At 37.1% G+C, this 25,131-nt stretch overlaps 1 pseudogene; it reads left to right on the forward strand.

Annotated features, from left to right (window-relative positions):
- The first annotated feature begins 3,722 nt into the window (after positions 1-3,722).
- The window catches only part of LOC135231586 (uncharacterized), a 59,372-nt pseudogene continuing 37,963 nt past the window's right edge, over positions 3,723-25,131 (forward strand).

Genomic DNA, 25,131 nt, shown 5'->3' on the forward strand with positions numbered 1-25,131 from the left:
GTCTACATCATGAAGCATGGGACTTGAGTGGCACAGTCATTGATAGGTATCTGAGATAAGAGGCAAAGTGAATGGTAGAGAGCATCCTATCTATATTAGTTTCCTTTGGCTGCTGCAACGAAATACAGTAAAACCTGTGAGGGCCAAAACTTGACAGAACAGCCTTGTTTTGCTGGGTCTAGTAAGCTTTCTGCCTTTGACAAGGTGCAGTCTTACCACTTTTCTATCGCTCTCTATTAGTGGAAAATATTTGAGTTTTCCTTCTCTGACTGGTTTCCGCTTTACACAGGTTACAACTTTTGCAGGTTTTACTGTACCAAAAAATGGGTGGCTTTAAAGAATGGAAATATATTGCTTCACAGTTCTGGAGCCAGGGAATCTGAGCTGAGGGTATCAGCCATGTTGATTCCTTCCAAGACTTTGAGGGAGAACCCATTCCATGCCACTCTCCCAGCTTCTGGTATCTAGGCATTCTTCAGTTTGCAGGTGCAGCATCAAGTGGAATCCTTCCTCTGTATGACTATCTGTGTTCTTCTTCTCTTTTATATGGACAAGAGTCCTACAGGATTAGGACCTGCCCTACTACAGCATGGCCTCATGTTAATCTAACTGATAATGTTTTCAAAGACCCTATATTCAAACAGTGTCATATTCACAGGTCCAGGTGTTAGGACTTCAGCATATTTTTTGGAGGAGAAACAATTCAATCCATTACACTATCTGTAGAAATAATAAAATCTATTCCCGTGCTACATTCCATATGTCCTGTCATAGAAATAGTTATTTTTTGGTGGTCATACAATTAATGCTTGGGATATTAACTTTCAAAAATCATTTATAAAGATGCACTAATTGGCAAAGTTATGAGGCTACCAAAACAAGAACCATTGGTTTATGAATAATAGTAGAAAATGAAATGAGGAAAATAAAGTTCATAAAATTACACAAGGGAAAACACAGGAGTAAAAAACAACTAAGAGGATCAAGAACAAAAATTTGGAAAGTACCACCTTTAAAAAGAAGAAAGAGAACGGAAATAAATATGGTGAAGGAAACTATGTAAAATTGTGACAGCTGTTAAAAAGAGGAAGGGAAGACTGGAATTTGGAAGGGAAGGATATAATTGAATAACTATTATATCAGACACTGATATGGAAGAGAACATTTCAAGAGGGGTTAACCAGTCCAATTAAGTGCCATAGCAAAGTCTAGCTGGAGAGAAATGAAAGGGGCTTTTGCTTTGGCATAAGAGGTGATTATTAATTCTTAATAAGAGCAATTTTCATACCATCAACATATGTGCCACATATGGTTTTATATACTGCCCTTGAAAGACTTATTCGTCTTGGAAAGTTCGACCTATAAACAGAAATAACTTTTGTGATAAGTAAGTTTCATAATAAACACAAGGAAATATGAAACTATGGGAACAGGAGATCAGGTGCCAATTTCCCACTACATCGCATGATTTTTAAACATGCTTGACTCACCTTTTTATACTGTCCCATATCCACCATGATCACCATTTATGCCCGTTTTTGGTTCCCTAAATATATTTGACGTTTGCCCCTTTATTTTCACACTCATTCCACCAGCACTTCTTACTTGTATTACTGCAGTGGTCTCCAAACTGGCTTCTCTACATTTAATTTTGCCTCAATTTAATTAAATTTCCCCAGAGGTATCAGAATGATCTTTCCAAAGGAAATCTGAATATACTGTAACCTTAATTAAAACCTTTCAGTGGTTTACCATAGGATTCAGAGTAAAGTTTAATTGCCGTAACACACAAAGTCCTATACTATCTGTTCTTGCTCCATGGTATCATGGAAATCTGAGAAGCTGTCCATCCTGTCTTTTAATTTCTGTCCATTTTCATCTTCTTTATTTAGGTGTCTTTCAATCCTGTCACCTTACGGTCTAAAATAATATATGGCATCTATAACAATGTATATTTTTTGATGGATTGAATATGTGAGTTCATAAAAACCTGTAAGAAAGTTTACTTTTGTCTATATGGCAATAAAGTTTTTAGATAACATTATAAAAGTCTTTGAATGAAGATAAAAAAAGTCACATACTTTATAAAATCCCCGTGTATATAATTTTTCATAGCCTATATCTCTCCTATAATCCTGAAGTAGAAATATAAACCTTCTCTCTTCTTTACCTAATCTTCGCATCAGAAAAAAAGACAGATACTTCTTTTTCCAAATGTATTCCCCTGGAACCTAGACTTACAGACACAAGTTCTTACCCAGATTCTAGTCAGCAGATTAAATTCACCAGTCTCCCAAAGGACTGTGGCATGCAGCTCTGTCCTTGGAGGGAATTTTGGAGCTGCAATGGCACTCCACATACAGAAAAGGAATTCCTCAGACCTTGCTATCCACAATACCACAGCTTCCAAATAATTAAGGAACCAAGCAGCTCTGAACTGTTTAGCCTAAAATGTTGCAGAGGCTGCTTCCTCTTGATCTTTCAGTCACAACGCTCTTTCAGAATTCTGAAATGCTAGTTTGAAAGACAGAAGGTTAGACCCAGTTCAATTCTCCTTCCTCTTTACTTTCTTACATCCACTGTATTTACTCAGATATAAATACGTTCCAGAAAAATGAAAGAGATAATTTTCACTGGTCAAGTCAATAGCAGCAAACCTTAGATAAAGCAACTTTATTTGTTGTTATAACTTCCCAGTCAACTTCCCTAGATGAAACCTCACAATACTGTTTGATATCTTACTGGGAACATTAGTGATTTCTGGGTGCTGTCATCCAGAATGCTCATGGAACTTCTCCTAATTTTTTAAGAGTTAAGGAATAAAACCATAATATGGATAATTGCAATGAATTCAGTGTTAAGTTAAAACATAGTGTACAGGGAAATGTAAAAAATACAAAAAAGATACCGAAGGTTATAAAATATTACTGTTGAGTAAGAACTCAATTATCATTTAATCTAGCAGTCATCTTGCATGTGACCAAACTGACACAGTGGAGGTAATGTGCTTTGCAGAACAGCACATAGCTATTTAGTGAATAAATTAGGTACCAAAGTCAGATTTCTTGATTTGATCCAGGGCTCTTTATACTTCACTAAGGTAACATGTTCTTTTACATTTTTTATTGAAACCATCAAGCACTACATAGCTTTCTATTTTAAAGATTATTTTCAGACATGGTTTATTTATTTTTTTATGTTTCTTATGTGAAAAATATTTGTAAAATTATTTGCAGTAAAAGTAGTAAAAATAAGAGATATAGAAACAATGGACCTTTGGGAAAGATCATGCATGTTCTAAGTTTCTGTGCCTATACCTAGCTAGAATGGAGTAATAATGATTGAGATGTTTTATTTCAACCTCTTGTGCAGTGGTCACTTCTCTTTACTTCTTGGGAAAAAAAAAATTTGTCAGACATTTTTCAAAAGCTGTAAAGAGATTTAATCTCTGGTGTGTGGACTCTGAACCTAGTCTCTCTTGCAAAGTCCTGTTTCTTAGTCTCTGTAAAGAATGTCTGAGATTGCATGGTGCTATAGACAGAAGCACCACACTGTTCCTCCACAGCAAAGACCTGGAAAACTAAGTAAAACAGATACAAACGTCGATCCTGGAACTCTAAGCCTCAAATGAAGGGATAAAGAACTCATCCAAGCACTGAATGGAATAAGAAACTGACAGAAAATGAGGAGAACTATGAAGTGTGGGTCCCCTATCAGCTAACATGGCGCAGATTTGCCATCTTGAAAACCTTAGCTACCAAGAACAGTGGACAGGGAGTATGGAAAGGCAGCTTTATGCAGCTCCCAGCAGGAGACAGAGTACCCGGTAACCAGTGATACATGCTTTCCCACCTCCCACTCTTCAACCCCCTCTCAGCCTCTGCCGCTTTCCAGCAGGCTGTGGTCACTGGGCTGGGACATGACAGCTCTTTGCCGCTTGAATTTCCCCTGACCACACTGGCTGGCTTTTTTTGTTTGTTTGTTTTGGCGTCTTTTTTTTTTTTTCTTCTCTCTCTCTCTCCCCCTTCCTTTCCTTTCTCTCAAACACCTGGCTCCATGAGTCATCTCTGATCTCTGCTCCTTCTTGACTGTGTAGTGCCCCTCAGCTGAGAAGCCACTGCCCCAGTCTGCACTGTCACACTGCTGGAATCCCTGGGTTTTTGGTTTTTTTTTTTTAATTTTTTTTCCTTCAATTCTCAGTTTCTTGTCTCTCTCTATCTTCCTTCTTGTCCTTTCTCCTGAATAGCTGGCGCCATTTCTGCTCCTTCTAGACAGTCTGTGCGAAAAGCTCCAAGGAAGCCCACTGGCTTGGCTGCGGAGCCACTTCCCTGGTACACGTTGCCAAGACAGTGGGCTCCCTTGGGGCTTTTGTTTTTTTCTCTTCTCGGTTTCTTATCTCTACCATCCTCCCTTTCTTTTCGGCTGAACACCTGGCACCATGTGCCATCTCTGCTTCTTCTAGACTGGCTGTGTACCACCACTCAGCTAGGGAGCCCCTTTCCTGGTCTGTGCCACCACATCAGTGGGCTCCCTTGGGGCATTATTTTTTTCTCTTCTTTTCTTTTCTAGGTTTCCTGTTTCTTGCTATCTTCCTCCTTTGCCCTTCTCCTGAACACCTGGCGCCATGTGCCATCTCTGCTCCTTCATGACAGGCTGTGCAGTGCCACTTGGCTAAGGACATGCTTCTGGTGGGTGTCCTTGGGGCATTTTATTTTTCTTCTTTTTTCCCAGTTTCTTGTCTCTCTCTACCTTCCTTCCTCCCAACCACCTGGTATCTTTTTTTTTTTTTTTCACCCTTCATTTCTTGTCTCTCTCTATCTTCTTCCCATTCCCTTCTCCTGACCACCTGGCCACATATGCCTTGCTCTCTCCCAGCATTAACAGGATACAAACCATAACTAACAACACAGAATGCTTGTAATTGTTAGAAAATGCTTGTGATCACTAGCCATTAGAGAAATACAAATCAAAACCACAATGAGATACTATCTCACCCCAGCATTACTGGCACAAATCAAAAAAATAGAAACTAACAAATGTTGGAGAGGCTGCGGAGAATGCACTGCTGATGGGAATGCAAAATGGTACAACTATTTTGGAAAATGATATGCCATTTTCTTAGAAAGCTAGACATAGAAATACCGTATGATCCAGCAATCTCACTCCTAGGAATAATACCAGAGAAAAAAAGAGCCATCACATGAATAGACATATGCATACACGTATTCATTGGAGCATTGTTCACAACAGCAAAAAGATGGAAACAACCTAGATAACCATCAACAGATGTATGGATAAACAGACTGTGGTACATAAACACAATGAAATACTACTCAACAACAAAGAAATATGATGAATCTGTGAAGCATCTCACAACATGGATTAATCTGGAGGACATTATGCTGAGTGAAATAAGTCAATCACAAAAGGACAAAATTGTATGAAACTATTACTATAAAAACTCATGAAAAGGTTTATACACAAAGAAACGATCTTTGATGGTTATGAGAGAGGGGAGGGGTGGGGATAGAAATATGCTAAATAGACAACAGATAAGTGGTAACTTTGGTGTAGGGTAAGACTGTGCACAATACTGGGGAAGCCAGCACAACTTGTCCATGGCAAGGTCCTGGAAGCTCTATAGACACATCTAAACTCCCTGAGGGACCGAATTGCTGTACTGAATGCTGTGGGACCATGGTCTTGGGGAATATCTAGCTCAATTGGCATATTATATTTTATAAAGAAGATGTTCTACTTGCTACTTTGGTGAGTAACGTCTGGGGTCTTAAACGCTTGTGAGCAGCCATTTAAGATACTCCACTAGTCTCACCCTGTCTGGAGCAAGGGAGAAGGAAGAAAACCAAAGACACAAGTGAAAGATTAGTCCAAAAGAACAATGGACCACAAGTACCACTGCCTCCACCAGACTGAATCCAGCACAACTAGATGATGCCAGGCTACCACCACCAACTGCTCTGACAAAGATCACGATATAGTCCCTGACAGAGCCAGAGAGAAATGAGGAACAAAATTCTAACTCACGAGAAAAAAAAAAAAACAGACTTTCTGGCCACACAGAGACTGGAAAAACCCCGAGAGTATGGCCCCTAGACAACCTTTTAGCTCAGTAATGAAGTCACTCCTGAGGTTCACCCTTCAGCCAAAGATTAGACGGACCCTTAAAACAAAGATGTCACCTTGAAGACTAAAGTGTACCTGACCTAAGCCATGGTATTTTCAGTTGCATCATATGCATTTGAAAGCTGGACAACGAATAAGGAAGATCAAACAAGAAGCCTTTGAATTGCGGTGTCGGCGAAGAATGTTGAATATACCACAGGCTGCCAAAAGAATGAAAAATCTGTCTTGGAAGAAGTATGGCCAGAGTGCTCCTTAGAAGCAAGGATGGTAAGACTCCGTCTTACATACTTTGGACATGTTATCAGAGAGATCAGTCCCTGGAGAAGGACATCATGCTTAGTAAAGTACAGGGTCAGCTGAAAAGAGGAAGACCCTCAACAAGGTGGATTGACATAGTGGCTTACAACAATGGGCTCAAGCATAACAAAGATTGTAAAGATGGTGCAGAACCCAGCAGTGTTTCGTCCTGTTTTGTGTAGGGTCGCTATGAGTTGTAGCCAACTCGACAGCACCTAACAGCAACAATAACATAAAACAAAATGAGACTAAATGGGCACAGCAGCCCAGGGGCAAGGATGAGAAGGCAGGAGGGAACAGGAAAGCTAACGTTCAGCTGCCAGTCCCAAGGGCAGAGGCAGGGGAAGCTAACAAATGGCAATGTAGTTAGACTCTGGGCTTATACTGTGACCAGAAATACCTGAACTTAGTCTCTGGAGCAAAAATTCTTCCCTTTTCATTTGCTTTAGCCATTGTCACCTCAGTCCTTGAGTTGTACTACATTCATTCCCAATTGATATATTTCCCACTTTCTCAAGTGCTCTTTCCACTCTTTTCCCTTCTTTTTTCATTCCTTGATCCAATCTGACCTTCTATACTGGATAAGGTCTATTTATTATATGGTTATGTGTACTTCCACATCATGGAATTTACAACATGCATGATTTTGGATATGAGTGTCTAATTCAACTGTAAATGCCTTAAAAACAGGTACCATGTCTGTATTGTTCTCAGTTGTATTTTCGCATATTACATATGGAAGTACTCTTGCATAGAAAACGTTCAATATTTGTGGAAAGAATGAATGAAACCACTGTAGTGGTTAGGGCATTTAGAGTAAAGTACTAGGGAATCAAGATTTAAAAGGCAGTTGGAGGAACAGAAACCCAAGAAATAAACAGAGGTGGAATAATCTAGATTGTAAGAGAATGGTGTATGAAAATTCAACCTAATTAAATGTTTTGTAAAACAAATGTGCTCATAAAAAAGGCATTTGAAATGTGCTTATACAATCTAAGGCTCATGGTTAATCATTCAAAAGTTTAGGGAATCTGTAGGAAGCCAAATGCTGCCATTTTAAGAATGCTTCCTCCAGATGATTCTTAGTTTTATTTAAAACTCAGGAAGAAAAACAGGAACTGATACACAGTGGTGATTCTTTAAAGAAAACCAATTAAAAATAAACTTATTAAAATCTAACAGGTTTAAATACTGTGCTAGCATTTTGATAAAGAACTGATTTCCCAATTTTCTTATTAAAGTTACAAAAACCTTTATATATACATATACATACACTACCTTGCCTGCATGTAACTTAATTGAAAATAATTTAAAAGTAAAAACAAGAAAATTAAGAAAAAAAGATTGTGAAAGGAAACAGTGAGAGTTGTTGCGAGAGCAGAAGGAAAAAAACATCAACAGTTGCAGAAATATTCTAGTTATAGTCACATTCATCTACAAATCTGCACTTCTGATATTAATATTTGTGAAAAGAAAGAGTGCTACGTGTAAATAATTTCCATTCCTTAATTTGAGCTGTTCTTGTTGGACGCATGTTTGGATATAATTTTACAAATTTGAGGATACAATTTAGGATTATTTTAAGGCTTTTTAACTGTTTATAAATACCTTTATGCAATACATACCACATTAAGAAATATGAAAACTTGGGAATCACATACTCTTCATAACTCACTCACATAGGTATATTTCTCAGAGCAGTGACTCAGGTCAACCTTAAAATATATTCCATAAAAGGAGACTCACTCAATATAATTTTTCTCATCTATTCAGGAAGCAGTGACAGATGCTCACTTGTGTCAGATACTGAGAATGCAGAGATGAAAGAGCAAGGCCCAAAGGCACGTGAGATTATGATTATATGAATTACAATAAAATGGTTGTACATTCATAAAACCGTACATTTGGTATGGACCTCTGATTCATCTCCTTTTGAAAAATGGTAATGAGCATTGTTTTGTTTCAAAATCAACTAAATATCTCTCCTTTCTTTTAAGGGCTACATTTTAATTAGGTGATGCACCAGAAAACAAATATAAAAGGATACGGTCCATTGAATTTCTGTACACAACACAGCAGAAAAGCTGTGAAGCTGTGCTGAGACAGCTGGTATCCGATGGTGAGAGCAATATTTAAGCTCTGCCTAGAATTCTTGGTAATCTCTCCCTCTCTCTCTCTCTTTCTCTGTATATATATATGCACATACATAAATATACACATTTATATATGGTTGTGTGCCATCGAGTAGATTTCAACTTATAGACACCCTATGTGACAGAGTAGAATTGCCCCATAGGGTTTCCTAGGCTGTAATCTTTTGCAATCTGCTAAATTATTTTTCCTGTGGAGCTGCTGGGTGAGTTTAAACTGCTGACCTTTCAGTTAGCAGCCAAGCGTTTAACCATTGTACCCCCAGGGCTTTATATATATATATTTATATATAAGACATTCAGTGAATTTAGTAAAAAAATATATGTATATTATATGTATACGTATATAAAAAAATGTATATGCATTATATATGTTAGTTGCCGTCGAATCAGTTTCAAATCATGGTGACCCACGTACAACAAAATAAAATTTTGCTAAGTCCTGCACCATCTTCATGGTAGTTGATATGTTTGAGTCCATTGTGGTCACTGTGTATTTTGAGTGCCTTCCAACCTAGGGGAATCAGCTGTCAGCACAACATCAGACAATATTCTATTTTGATCCATAGGGTTTTCATTGGCTAATTTTTGGAGGCAGGTTTCAGGCCTTTCTTCCTAACCAGTCTTAGTCTGGAAACGCTGATGAAACCTGTCCACCATGGGTGACCCTACTGATATTTGAAATACCGGTGGCACAGCTTCCAGCATCATAGCCACAAGTAAGTCATAGTATGTCAAACTGACAGACATGCGGTAGATATCTCTGTCTATGTCTATAACTACCTACTAGTACTATATATATATATATATATATATATATATATATATTACTATCTACCTGTCTATCTAGCTATCTATCAATCTATACAGGTAGTCTATGAATTATGACAGGGTTCCTTTCTGATGACTCCATCATAAGTTGGTTCTCAGGTAAGTCAAATACCTCATTTAAAAAATTTTTTTTTCATTTCAAAACACACAGTTTTTTGAACAGTAAATCATAGAATTGAACGTCTACAGGTGAAGATCTGAGACTTATAACATCAATACATTGTGCACTGCAGCATTGTATTACTAACAATAAGATGTAACCTCCATTCCCTCCCCCCACAAAAAAGAAAAACATGGACGGTCATAAATGCAGTTCGTGGTAACTTGAAAAACGTCATAAGTCAGGAACTACTTGTATTAATTAAAAGTAGATGAAGTTGTGGAATTATGTCAGTTCTACAGTGGACAAGGTAAGAACAAATCTGTTTGATAATAACATGTGGAAGAGTAGAATGGGAAATAGTTACAAATGTCCTGAATCAATTTGTAAGTAAATATACACATTCATTACTTAATTACCTGATTTCTAGGAAGAATTTATAACTTTATTTATAGGAAGAATTTTCTCTGAAACAAGATTCCGATCTCTCAGAGTTTTTAACCACCTAGCTTCTAGAACCACTATTATTGTCCCTCTCTGTCCCTCATCCTCTGTAGTATTAATGGAGCCCATTGTATCAGGCCACAGGTATTACCACTAATAACTGTGGGAAACTCTTGAATTTCTTCCTGTGGCATGGGGACAGTAGGGCTTAATAAAAGTTAGAAATCATTCTCAAATTATTTTGCAGCCTGGCCGTTATGTATCCTTTCTGGGTCCTGGGCAGAGAAGGAAACAATGAAGAAAAAAAGCGAAAGTCTCAAAACAATGAAGACACAAAAGGCATCGAGATAATTATGTTGGCAGCTTTAGCAGTGACAGGAGTTAGAGCCCTGGGCATGGACATAAGGGACCTCAGTGTCAGGCATCAGGCCCTCAGCAATAGCACTGGTGAGCGGCAGTGGCATAACTGTCACATTGGCCATGACAGCTACAAGAGGTATGGCCAGACTGACCGCAACAGAAATGAAGAAAAATTGGCATAAGCTCTGACATTATGAAGACGATGAGTTTATGGAACAAATGAGAAAAAGTTCTGAAGACTCTCAAAATCGCTTAAGAATTACTGGAAAATGGGATAGTGTTGGAGTTCCCACAGAGTAAAAAGATATTGAGCCAGAGAAACGATGAGAAATTTTTGTAAAATTTTCGTCCCCAAGATTGTGTGCCCTGGAATATATGGTTAAAAACTGCATTTCCATTTCAAAAGAATACCCTAAAAATCAAAGAATAGAACAGGGATTCCTCTAATAATTTTAACTACACATGTAAGTGTTGTATGGAAATGGCCAGAAACCCTGGTGGTGCAGCGGAATCGACAGCACTGGGTTTTTTTTTTGTTTTTTTTTAATGGAAATTGCCACTACTGATATGACCTGAAAAATATTACCCTCAGGTTAATAATACTCCCACATGCTTGAAAAAAAGAAATACAAATTATCTCTGAAGGAATACACATTAAATCCAGGCTTCAAAGAAATCCTGAATATTAATTTCCAATAACCATGAGCTTACAAAGGAGCCGTGGTGGCACAAAGGTTAAGTGTGCAGCTTCTAACAGCAAGTTTAGTGGTTTGAACCCAGCCAGCAGCTCTGCAGGAGAAAAACGTGGTGATCTGTTTCTATAAATATTAAAGTCTAAGAAACCTTATGGAGCAGTTCTACTCTGTCACATGGGGTTGTTGTAAGTTGAAATCGACTCAAGAGCACCCAACAACAACAACATGAGTTTAAAATAAAAAATGAGAATACACATAAGGGGAAAAAAAGGAAGAGCAGAAAGAAATCAGCAAATATCACAGATTGAAAGTACAGAAAGATAATATAAAATATTTCTGATTAACACAATTTAAAAAAAGAAAATACATTGAGGAATAAATATGACCAGACATATTTATGAAAGAACAAAGTAGAGCTTCCTGAAATGAAAACTATAACAATTGAAATTAGATATTTTGTGAATTGGGCAAATAGCAAGTCAGAAACATCATAAGAATAAACTAAAATATATATAAAAAAAACTAAAACGTAGAATTGGTTAAGTTATCCAGAATGCAGATAAAGGAGACAAAAGAGAGCTTAAAGACGTATGAAGGATGGCATGAGATCAAGTGGATGTGAAAATAAGTGTAAATGGAGTTTCAGTAGAGGAAACAGGGAAGTAGCAATATTTAAAATAATGATTAAAGCATCCTTAAAAATAATGAAAGACACCAGTCCTCAGATTCAAATATTACTCCCAGTAGGGTGAGTCAAAATGAGTTTGCACATAATCATCACAGTGAAAGTACAGAGCCTAAACACAAAGTGAAGATCTCAAAAACAATCAGAAACAAACACAGATTTTTTTATTTAGAAACGATAGCAAAATTCTCAGCATCAAATTTGCAAGTCACTATTTGTGAGGATACAGAGAATCAGGAACATTTATAGAGTTCTTGCAGGAAAATAGGTTGATACCATCACTTTGGAAAACAATTAGGAATTTTCTAATAAATTAGTAAATGAACATACTCCATGTCCCATCAATTCTATGGTATATATTCTAGAGGAACCTATGTACTCGTACAGTTGAAGATATGTAGAGAACATGCCCTGTGTTGTTCATAACAGCAACAAACTGTTAAGTACTCAAATGTTTTTTTAGAGGAGAAGACATACTATAGAGGAGCCCTGGTAGCACAGTGATTAAGAGCTCTGTTGCTAACTAAAAGTCAACAGTTAGAACCTACCAGCTGTTCTGTGGGAGAAAGATGTGGCAGTCTACTTCCATGAAGACTGTAGCCTAGGAAACCCTACGGGGCAATTCTACTCTCTCCTATAGAGATACTATGTGTCAGAATCGACTCCACACAGGTTTAGGTGCGTATACTGTGGCTTATTCATACTATGGAATACATTGCACCACAGAGAATAAATGAAAGATGAGGAGACATGGCCTCGGTTAGAACAGAAATTTAATTATTAATATAAGAACAAATTATGAAAGAATATCATATTATCCCATACTTGCACATTTTAAAATTTAAAAAGTATATTGTATCAATGTGTATCAAAATATTGAATAAAAGAAAAGAATAAAAAACTAAAAGTTTAAATGAATTATTTTTGGAGTGGAGGAAAGAGAAGTATGTAAAATGCAGACTGTTACATGGAAGATATGGTAAATTGTTATGTAATATTTATAATGTTCTCTTTCTCACGTGGGGTCGTAAATATATTAGTTTTGTTATTCTTCCTGAAACCATATATGTATATATATATATATGTGTAATATAGAAACCCTGGTGGTGTAGTTGTTAAGTGCTACGGCTGCTAACCAAAGTGCTGGCAGTTCGAATCCACCAGGCACTCCTTGGAAACTCTATAGGGCAGTTCTACTCTGTCCTATAAGGTCTCTGTGAGTCAGAATCAACTCGACGGCACTGGGTTTGGTTTTTCTTGGTTTGATATGTAATATATTTATTTATATACTCTTTTATATGGTCGTTATAGTCCATAACAATTATTTAAAATGAATTAATACATACACAAATAATAAATGTTGAATAATTAAAGAGTAAGATTAGTCAGAAGTGTTGATGGGAAGATGTGTTTCAAACTCTTTTCCTCAAAAAACCTATCACTATGTCTCCAGTACAGGCTATGGGAAGATAATTATGTCTTACAAGTCCTTTCTTAGTGGGTATCTTCCTGGCCTTGATAGCATGCTTCTGCAATACAAATTTTTAATCTTAGTATGGTATCACAGCACAATTTGTTCCTGTGGAATGTTGGAGATGCCTCTTTTTCCTAAAGCCTGATCACTCTCTTCCTATTGACTATTGTGACCCCGATCTTGAGAAGTTCAGAACAACTCTTACACATAAAACAAAAATGAAAAACAAGGAAAAATAATGGCAAACTTCAAGTTTTAATTTATGACCTTTGACAGAAATAATAAAATTACCCAAAGATAAGAACATAGTGAAATGTAAAATTTTCTTTAAAAAATACATTGGTTTGGGCCATTAAAGAAAGCAATTATTTTGAAAAATAAAATTTTGGAGTGATATTTTACAGGAGTTCTCCTAATACAGCCTCTCTTCTCTTACAAGTGGTTAATTGAGGTTTTAAATGGACAGTTTGACATTTAAAACTGAAGGTAAGCTAGTTCACAAAACCTATTACACCAGCTGTCTTTTTTTAATGTATAATTTTACTCTAGTACGTGATTTAGAGGATATAAAATGCTTAAAAATAGCAAATACATAGAAATATCTTAAAAAAATAAGACCTCCTTAGGCTTCCATGTCTCATACAGAGTTACTGAGAGAAAATGCAAGCCCTCAATGAGATGTTTTTCTCTATTTTCCTCACTTTAAAAATATGCTTAAGAATACCGTGCTGATTTTCTAGTCTCTACCACAATTTTCAGACTTACCTATATCGATATAAAAAGAGTTACTAAATTGACAAGTTACATAGATATGTTGTATTGACTGAGATGTCTGTCTTGGTTAAATTGAAGATAATAGACAACTGAGGATTTTTAGATAAATCAGTTCTTCAAGAATGTGATCATGTGTTTATTCATCTTTGTGTACTTCTAGGAATTAGCCTTGTTTCTTTGCTTTTTGTAGGTGCCAATAAAAATTTATTAGCTTACTTTAAATGAAAGCAAAACCATCTACACACTACCAGTGGTATGGTATGGCTAGTTTACATACCTTTTCTTCACTTTGGCTAGTACTCCGATACCAACATAAAAATGAAAATCATAATTTACTCATTAATTTGAGTAAGTGAAGATTTGGAGGAGAGATGCTGAGAAAATGGAAATCATTATTGTACCAGTATGTACCTAAAAGCCTGTTTCTTTTAACACGTATTCATTAAGAACTTACTGTGTCAAGTGCTATGAAGACTACCAAAACCCATACCAAATCCATTGCCATCGAGTTGATTCTGACTCATAGCAACCCTACAGGACATAGTAGAACTGCCCCATAGGGTTTCCAAGGAGCACCTGGTGGATTCAAACAGCAAACCTTTTTGTTAGCAGCCTAACTCTTAACCACTATGCCACCAGGGTTTGGTTAATAATATATAGCCCCTGCCCTTAATGCACTTTCTAATTTCAGAGGTCAAATAAGTATGTCACAATATATAAGATATAAAAATAAGTACAATAAAATATATCAAAATTATTTATAGTAATAAATGTAATGTAGTAAAGAGACCTGAAGGTATCTAATTTCTGCTGAGTGGAATTCAGGGGCTTACAAAAATTTTAAGGTCTAATGGTCAACTAATACATCTCATACAGTTATTTTTATGCATTAATTCATTAATATAATAGTGCTGTTGATTTGTTCAAAATAAAATTTTGTGAATATATTTTTTATGAATATATTTGAGAATATTTAGAAACTATGAAAGTGCCAATAAGCATATATAATAATTTGTAATTTCACCAGCCCAAACAACTACATCAATATTTCATTGTACTCTATTACAGGCTCTTTTGATATCTGTAGGTCTTTTTAGCACAATTGGAATTAATTTGAAAAGTATTTAACACAGTGTCTGGCGCATAGTTTCTATTCATTCATTTTCTCTTTCAATCATTCAGCAAAACTTTAGAGCACCTATTCTGGGATGGGATCTCTGATAGAAATTGGATATGTAGTAGTAAAAAAAAAAAAACCATGTATGGTTTCCACCATCATGTAACTTTCTGTGTAATGAGGAAGAACAGGTCCGCAACACAATTAGCTAACATTATCATACATATTAGTACTATTAAAATAGAGTTTTATGCCCAGTGCTTCCCTCATTATTATATTTTGAAAAATTCTCTTTTTCCCTGTGATGTAGTATTTTTACATACATGCTGTGTACTTGAGTGAGCAGAAGGACTGGATAAGGTTTTCAAAATAGCATTCATTGTTTGCTCGAGTAATGACTGCTCTGCCTCTTTGGGTCTCAAGGAGACATACAGGGTAACATGGAAGGGCCCTAGTTTAATTTTTCAATACCTAGAACATATCCAATGCTTCCAGAGCAACTGGCCTGATGCTACAGTGAAATTCTGATATCACTGCTTAAGGTAGTCTGTACACAATCTGTAGTTTTTTCTTAAATAGATAGTTGTAGACAGAAAGGAAAGGAAGGAAGTAAGGAAGGAGACAGAGAGAAAAAAAGAAAGATGTTGTTTGTTGCTGTTAAGTTGATTCCACCTCATATAGATATTTTTCTTTATCTGTATGAATGTATGTGTACGTATGTCAGTATATATGCTTATATGTATACATATGCATGTATGTGTGTGTGTGTTTACATATACATGGGAGTCCTTGGGTGATGGAAATGATTAGTTCTACTACTACTCGAAAGGTTGGAGGCTCACGTCCACTCTGAGGCATGTTAGAAGTAAGACCTGGTGATCTGCATCCAAAAGTTTACAGCCTTAAGATTTTTATGGAACACAGTTCTACTCAGAAACAAATGAGGTGGTCATGAGTCAGAATTGACTGGACTGAAACTTTTTTTTTTTTTTAATAGTACATTAGAGACGCTTACAAGAGAGAAATTGTAGGGTGCCAAAGTTTTTTCCTAATTTTTAAAGTCACCTTTCTGTCATAATTCATTGGTAAGAAAATGAACTACAGATTCTAATAATAGAATTTTTACTATATACTAAAACTAATCAGTTAAAGAAAATTTCCTTTGGAAATAGTGTTTAATTAAGTTGTAAAATTCAGTACAACTGACAATCTTTTTTTTTTTTTTTTTTTGAGATTCCCGAGAGTATTTTCATAGACATTTATAAATGTATATCAAATATATTGACCTGCAACCATTTTAATCTAGAAATCCTCTATAACCTACATTTTATAGACGAAGAAAGTGAGGCCCATGAAGGCTAACTAATTTACGTAAGGTGATATAGCTGGACTTGAAACCAAATTTTCCTAATGCCCCACGTACAGTAATAAAGGTGTCTATCACACATTCTAATTCCTAAGAGTCATAGGTGTATTACTTTTCTATTTTATCGTTTTCAATTGCAGTTATTGGTGTATTAGTTTTCTCTTGTAAATTTTCTACTGCTGCCATAACATTTTTAGCCATAACATTGTCACAAAATCAGTGGCTTAAAACAACACAAATTTATTCTCACAGCTCAGTATGTTTCAGGCCTCACAAGGGCCTCACCAGGTTAAAACCAAGGTTTCAGCAGGGCTATGTTCCTCGCTAAAGAATGTGGGAGAAAACCCATTTCCAGACTTATTCAGATTGTTGGCGAATTCGGTTACATGTGGCTATAGGACTGACGTCCCCATTTCCTTGATGCCTATTGGCCACGGGTTATTCTCAGTCTAGAGGTCTTCCACATTCCCTTCTATGATCCCCTTTCTCCATCTTCAAAGCCAACAACGCTAGGTCGAGCCTTTCTCATGCTTCAAATCTCTCTAATTTCCCCTTCTCTCTCTCTTTTTTTCTCTCCTCTACTTTCTTCTTCTGCTGCATCTTTTTGACTCTAACATTGATGTTATTGCCTAAGTAATGGGACTTATTTTCTGAGACAAGTGAAAATTTTTATTACAACTATTCTCTTTGTTATTCGAATAATTACAAATAGAAGCTATTTTTTAATTTAATTTCCACCAAATATTTTGATTTTAATTTTTTCTTTCAATTTTATGTCTTAAATTGAAGTAATGTTCAGATCAATCAGGTAGCATATCAATGAGAACACAGCATTTGAAATACTGTGCTTTGTTTTTCAAATATAGAAAGGTTTGATTTTGTTTTCAAAATCCTTCCTAATATGTACTGATGTACAAGTATAATATGGTTTAGAGATTGGTGCTGCTTAAAATCTGTGTATGTAGAAAATATTGTGTCTTAACTTGCTGTGAAGATTTCAGGAAATAGAAATTCTGATAAAAGTAAAGAAATTATGGATTTGATGTTTTTAATATTGTCTTCTTAACTTAAACAAATTCCCAGGCAATCTTACTTGCACTCATGACTTCAATCATCATATATAGATCATAGACACCCAAAGCTCACAGGTCTATATTTTATGTTCAAACTCTTGAAATGAGTTTCCTAATAGACAGTTACATCTGGATGGTTACATCAAAACCATCCTCTTTCATATTTTGTCTTTATATAGAGCACTATCATCTTCCCAGTTGCCCAATCCAGAAACTTGGAAGTCTTCCTAGATTTTTGCTTTGAAGCTAACTTTTTTACTCTGTATTGTACCAGTTCCCTTAAGGAACCACACTCATCCACTCATTGTAACCATGGTAACAGTGTAAGAGAAGAGACCTTGTATTCTCCTTATAAGGAGAGATATGACCAAGGGTGGCTAAAAGAGTGTCTCATCCCTGTGGACACTATAATTAGTCCAGAAATAGGCAAATATCCCTAAATAATATTAATTTTCTTGTGAACAAAGGATCATATTTTTTATAACAGAATTACTAGCAATAAAGTTGCTGTAAATACACCAGAATAAATCCTAGACTTTGAAAACACAGTTGAGGGATAGAGAAAAAACCATAATGACATGAATTTCATCTCTGTCCAAGGCCAAATTTCACCTTAGGAATTCCCAGTTATAAGAGTCAGCAAATTTATTGCTTAAGCTACTACAGGTTGGCTCTTTTAACTTGAAACTAAATTATCTTTAAATATAGACCTATGTCCAAAGTATTATTAAATCTAAATCCTAAATATCTCTCAAAAGTAGGCTCTCTGCTTGTTTAGGCTTCTTCCTCTGCTTATTCTTTTGTTTTTCTGTTCTGCTAGAACCTCTGCACACTACCCTCCATACTGCACAGATTGTTGTTGTCTATTCTATAAAATCTAAACACCCATGCACAAGAGCCAGTGCTCCTATAACATAAACCACTTGCCGATGAGTCATTTGACTTATGGTGACCCAATCCGTTTCATAGCAAAACTATGATCCATAGCATTTTCAATGGCTGATGTTTCAGAAGTAGATCTCTGGACTTTCTTCCAAGGTGTCTCTGGGTGAATTCAAACATCCAATCTTTTGGTTAGCAGCTCGTTAACAGTTTGAACCACCAAGGGACTCTTCCTATATATAACATAGCTCTGCCTATAGATCAAAGTCTTCTCTAGGTGGAACAAACAGTTAATGCACTCATCTACTAGCTGAAATGTTGGCAGCTCAAATGGACCCAGAGGCACCATGGAAGGCAGTCTTGGTGATCTGTATCCAAAAAGTCAAAGCCTTAAAAACCCTATGGAGGCGGAGCCAAGATGGCGGACTAGGCAGACGCTACCTCGGATCCCTCTTACAACAAAGACACGGAAAAACAAGTGAATCGATCACATACATAACAATCTACGAACCCTGAACAACAATCACAGATTTAGAGACGGAGAACGAACTAATACGGGGAAGCAGCGATTGTTTCCAGAGCCTGGAGCCAGCGCACCAGTCGGGTACGGCACAAACACAGTGAGCTGCTCCACCCTCCTGAACTAACCCCGGGAGGGGGACCAGCCGGTTCGCGGGCGGCGTGGGACGCAGCCGGTAGGAGAAGTCCCCGGGAGGCAGTGACTGGTCTTGGAACGGGAAGAGCAGCGTCCCAGCCGGGGAACCGTCCCGCCGGGATTTGGACTGGACGCAGGTACGGCATAAACACGGAGAGCTGCTCCACCCCCCTGAACTAACCCAGGGAAGGGGCCCAGCTGGGTTGCACGGGCGGCGTGGGACGCAGCCGGTAGGAGAAGTCCCCGGGAGGCAGCGACTGGTATTGGAGCGGGGAGAACAGCGTCCCAGCCGGGACACTCGGTCACGGCACAAGCAAGGGGAGCTACTCCACCCACCTGAACTAACCCTGGGAGGGGGCCCAACTGGTTCGCGGGAGTGGCACGGCAACAAGGCTGGAGGGACGAGAAGTCCCTGGGAGGTAGTGACTGATTTTGGAGTAGAGAGTGCACCGTCCCAATAGGGGAGCCTTGACGCTGGGCGTGGGGCTGGAAGCGGAGGATCTGACCGTGACTCCAGCTGGCTAGACCCCCCGGGGGCAATCTCCACACAGCCAGCACACATAGGCGACGCGCCCCGCGGGAATCTCAGATATAATAGTCATTCCAAGCAAGACAAGCAACTCCGGCTATATTCTGAGGTGCTACTTTCCTATCTCTCTGTTCCCTCCCCCACCCTCCCCAGGCGCCTTCATTAACAGCCAAATAGCCTGAGCCAGAGGGAGAACTCTGATAGGGATCTGACTGCATTTTTTTTTTTTAGCAGATTTTCTGGAAAAACTAGTTTCCCAGTGATGGCTCGGAGACAACAATCCATATCAAACCACTTAAAGAAGCAGACCATGATAGCTTCTCCAACCCCCCAAACAAAAGAATCAAAATCTTTCCCAAATGAAGATACTATCCTGCAATTATCAGATACAGAATATAAAAAACTAATTTACAGAATGCTTAAAGACATCACAAATGAAATTAGGCTAACTGCAGAAAAAGCCAAGGAACACACCGATAAAACTGTTGAAGAACTCAAAAAGATTATTCAAGAACATAGTGGAAAAATTAATAAGTTGCAAGAATCCATAGAGAGACAGCATGTAGAAATCCAAAAGATTAACAATAAAATTTCAGAATTAGACAACGCAATAGGAAGTCAGAGGAGCAGACTCGAGCAATTAGAATGCAGACTGGGACATCTGGAGGACCAGGGAATCAACACCAACATAGCTGAAAAAAAATCAGATAAAAGAATTAAAAAAAATGAAGAAACCCTAAGAATCATGTGGGACTCTATCAAGAAGGATAACCTGCGGGTGACTGGAGTCCCAGAACAAGGAGGGGGGACAGAAAACACAGAGAAAATAGTTGAAGAACTCCTGACAGAAAACTTCCCTGACATCATGAAAGAAGAAAGGATATCTATCCAAGATGCTCATCGAACTCTATTTAAGATTGATCCAAAAAGAAAAACACCAAGACATATTGTCATCAAACTCACCAAAAGCGAAGATAAAGAGAAAATTTTAAAAGCAGCCAGGGATAAAAGAAAGGTTTCCTTCAAGGGAGAATCAATAAGAATAAGTTCAGACTACTCAGCAGAAACCATGCAGGCAAGAAGGGAATGGGATGACATATACAGAACACTGAAGGAGAAAAACTGCCAGCCAAGGATCATATATCCAGCAAAATTCTCTCTGAAATATGAAGGCGAAATTAAGATATTTACAGATAAACACAAGTTTAGAGAATTTGCAAAAACCAAACCAAAGCTACAAGAAATACTAAAGGATATTGTTTGGTCAGAGAACCAATAATATCAGATATCAGCACAACACAAGGTCACAAAACAGAACGTCCTGATATCAAGTCAAATAGGAAATCACAAAAACAAACAAATTAAGATTAATTAAAAAAAAAATACACATAACAGGGAATCATGGAAGTCAATAGGTAAAAGATCACAATAATCAAAAAGAGGGACTAAATACACGAGGCATTGAACTGCCATATGGAGAGTGATACAAGGCGATATAGAACAATACAAGTTAGGTTTTTACTTAGAAAAATAGGAGTAAATAATAAGGTAACCACAAAAAGGTATAACAACTCTATAACTCAAGATAAAAGCCAAGAAAAACGTAACGACTCAACTAACATAAAGTCAAACACTATGAAAAAGAGGATCTCACAATTTACTAAGAAAAACGCCTCAGCACAAAAAAGTATGTGGAAAAATGAAATTGTCAACAACACACATAAAAAGGCATCAAAATGACAGCACTAAAAATTTATTTATCTATAATTACGCTGAATGTAAATGGACTAAATGCACCAATAAAGAGACAGAGAGTCACGGACTGGATAAAGAAACACGATCCATCTATATGCTGCCTACAAGAGACACACCTTAGACTTAGAGACACAAACAAACTAAAACTCAAAGGATGGAAAAAAATATATCAAGCAAACAATAAGCAAAAAAGAAGAGGAGTAGCAATATTAATTTCTGACAAAATAGACTTTAAACTTAAATCCACCACAAAGGATAAAGAAGGACACTACATGATGATAAAAGGGACAATTGATCAGGAAGACATAACCATATTAAATATTTATGCACCCAATGACAGGGCTGCAAGATACATAAATCAAATTTTAACAGAAATGAAAAGTGAGATAGATACCTCCACAATTATAGTAGGCGACTTCAACACACCACTTTCAGAGAAGGACAGGACATCCAGTAAGAAGCTCAATAGAGACATGGAAGATCTAATTACGACAATCAACCAACTTGACCTCATTGACTTATACAGAACTCTCCACCCAACTGCTGCAAAATATACTTTTTTTTCCAGCGCACATGGAACATTCTCTAGAATAGACCACATATTAGGTCATAAAACAAACCTTTGCAGAGTCCAAAACATCGAAATATTACAAAGCATCTTCTCAGACCACAAGGCAATAAAACTAGAGATCAATAACAGAAAAACTAGGGAAAAGAAATCAAATAATTGGAAAATGAACAATACCCTCCTGAAAAAAGACTGGGTTATAGAAGACATCAAGGAGGGAATAAGAAAATTCATAGAAAGCAATGAGAATGAAAATACTTCCTATCAAAACCTCCGGGACACAGCAAAAGCTGTGCTCAGAGGCCAATTTATATCGATAAATGCACACATACAAAAAGAAGAAAGAGCCAAAATCAGAGAACTGTCCCTACAACTTGAACAAATAGAAAGTGAGCAACAAAAGAATCCATCAGGCACCAGAAGAAAACAAATAATAAAAATTAGAGCTGAACTAAATGAATTAGAGAACAGAACCACAATTGAAAGAATTAACAAAGCCAAAAGCTGGTTCTTTGAAAAAATTAACAAAATTGATAAACCATTGGCTAGACTGACTAAAGAAGTACAGGAAAGGAAACAAATAACCCGAATAAGAAACGAGAAGGACCACATCACAACAGAACCAAATGAAATTAAAAGAATCATTTCAGATTATTATGAAAAATTGTACTCTAACAAATTTGAAAACCTAGAAGAAATGGATGAATTCCTAGAAAAACACTACCTACCTAAACTAACACATTCAGAAGTAGAACAACTAAATAGACCCATAACAAAAAAAGAGATTGAAACGGTAATCAAAAAACTCCCAACAAAAAAAAGCCCTGGCCCGGACGGCTTCACTGCAGAGTTCTACCAAACTTTCAGAGAAGAGTTAACACCACTACTTCTGAAGGTATTCCAAAGCATAGAAAATGACGGAATACTACCCAACTCATTCTATGAAGCCACCATCTCCCTGATACCAAAACCAGGTAAAGACATTACAAAAAAAGAAAATTATAGACCTATATCCCTCATGAACATTGATGCAAAAATCCTCAACAAAATTCTAGCCAATAGAATCCAACAACACATCAAAAAAATAATTCACCCTTATCAAGTGGGATTTATACCAGGTATGCAAGGCTGATTTAATATCAGAAAAACCATTAATGTAATCCATCACATAAATACAACAAAAGACAAAAACCACATGATCTTATCAATTGATGCAGAAAAGGCATTTGACAAAGTCCAACACCCATTTATGATAAAAACTCTTACCAAAATAGGAATTGAAGGAAAATTCCTCAACATAATAAAGGGCATCTATGCAAAGCCAACAGCCAATATCACTCTAAATGGAGAGAACCTGAAAGCATTTCCCTTGCGAACGGGAACCAGACAAGGATGCCCTTTATCACCGCTCTTATTCAACATCGTGCTGGAATTCCTAGCCAGGGCAATTAGGCTAGACAAAGAAATAAAAGGTATCCGTATTGGCAAGGAAGAAGTAAAGTTATCACTATTTGCAGATGACATGATTATATACACAGAAAACCCTAAGGAATCCTCCAGAAAACTACTGAAACTAATAGAAGACTTTGGAAGAGTCTCAGGTTATAAAATAAACATAACAAAAATCACTTGGACTCCTCTACATCAACAAAAAGAACACCGAAGAGGAAATCACCAAATCAATACCATTCACAGTAGCCCCCAAGAAGATAAGATACTTAGGAATAAATCTTACCAAGGATGTAAAAGACCTATACAAAGAAAACTACAAAGCTCTACTACAAGAAATTCAAAAGGACATACTTAAGTGGAAAAACATACCTTGCTCATGGATAGGAAGACTTAACATAGTAAAAATGTCTATTCTACCAAAAGCCATCTATACATTTAACGCACTTCCGATCCAAATTCCAATGTCATATTTTAAGGGGATAGAGAAACAAACCACCAATTTCATATGGAAGGGAAAGAAGCCCCGGATAAGCAAAGCACTACTGAAAAAGAAGGAGAAAGTGGGAGGCCTCACTCTACCTGATTTCAGAACCTATTATACAGCCACAGTAGTCAAAACAGCCTGGTACTGGTACAACAACAGGCACATAGACCAATGGAACAGAATTGAGAACCCAGACATAGATCCATCCATGTATGAGCAGCTGATATTTGACAAAGGACCAGTGTCAATTAATTGGGGAAAAGATAGCCTTTTTAACAAATGGTGCTGGCATAACTGGATATCCATTTGCAAAAAAATGAAACAGGACCCATACCTCACACCATGCACAAAAACTAACTCCAAGTGGATCAAAGACCTAAACATAAAGACTAAAACGATAAAGATCATGGAAGAAAAAATTGGGACAACCCTAGGAGCCCTAATGCAAGGCATAAACAGAATACAAAACATTACCAAAAATGATGAAGAGAAACCCGATAACTGGGAGCTCCTAAAAATCAAACACCTATGCTCATCTAAAGACTTCTCCAAAAGAGTAAAAAGACCACCTACAGACTGGGAAAGAATTTTCAGCTATGACATCTCCGACCAGCGCCTGATCTCTAAAATCTACATGATTCTGTCAAAACTCAACCACAAAAAGACAAACAACCCAATCAAGAAGTGGGCAAAGGATATGAACACACATTTCACTAAAGAAGATATTCAGGCAGCCAACAGATACATGAGAAAATGCTCTCGATCATTAGCCATTAGAGAAATGCAAATTAAAACTACGATGAGATTCCATCTCACACCAGCAAGGCTGGCATTCATCCAAAAAACACAAAATAATAAATGTTGGAGAGGCTGCGGAGAGATTGGAACTCTCATACGCTGCTGGTGGGAATGTAAAATGGTACAACCACTTTGGAAATCTATCTGGCGTTATCTTAAACAGTTAGAAATAGAACTACCATACAACCCAGAAATCCCACTCCTCGGAATATACCCTAGAGATACAACAGCGTTCATACAAACAGATATATGCACACCCATGTTTATTGCAGCTCTGTTTACAATAGCAAAAAGTTGGAAGCAACCAAGGCGTCCATCAACGGATGAATGGTTAAATAAATTGTGGTATATTCACACAATGGAATACTACGCATCGATAAAGAACAGTGACGAATCTGTGAAACATTTCATAACATGGAGGAACCTGGAAGGCATTATGCTGAGCGAAATTAGTCAGAGGCAAAAGGACAAATATTGTATAAGACCACTATTATAAGA

Source organism: Loxodonta africana, chromosome 6 (genome assembly GCF_030014295.1).
Source record: "Loxodonta africana isolate mLoxAfr1 chromosome 6, mLoxAfr1.hap2, whole genome shotgun sequence".
Taxonomy (NCBI): Eukaryota; Metazoa; Chordata; class Mammalia; order Proboscidea; family Elephantidae; genus Loxodonta; species Loxodonta africana.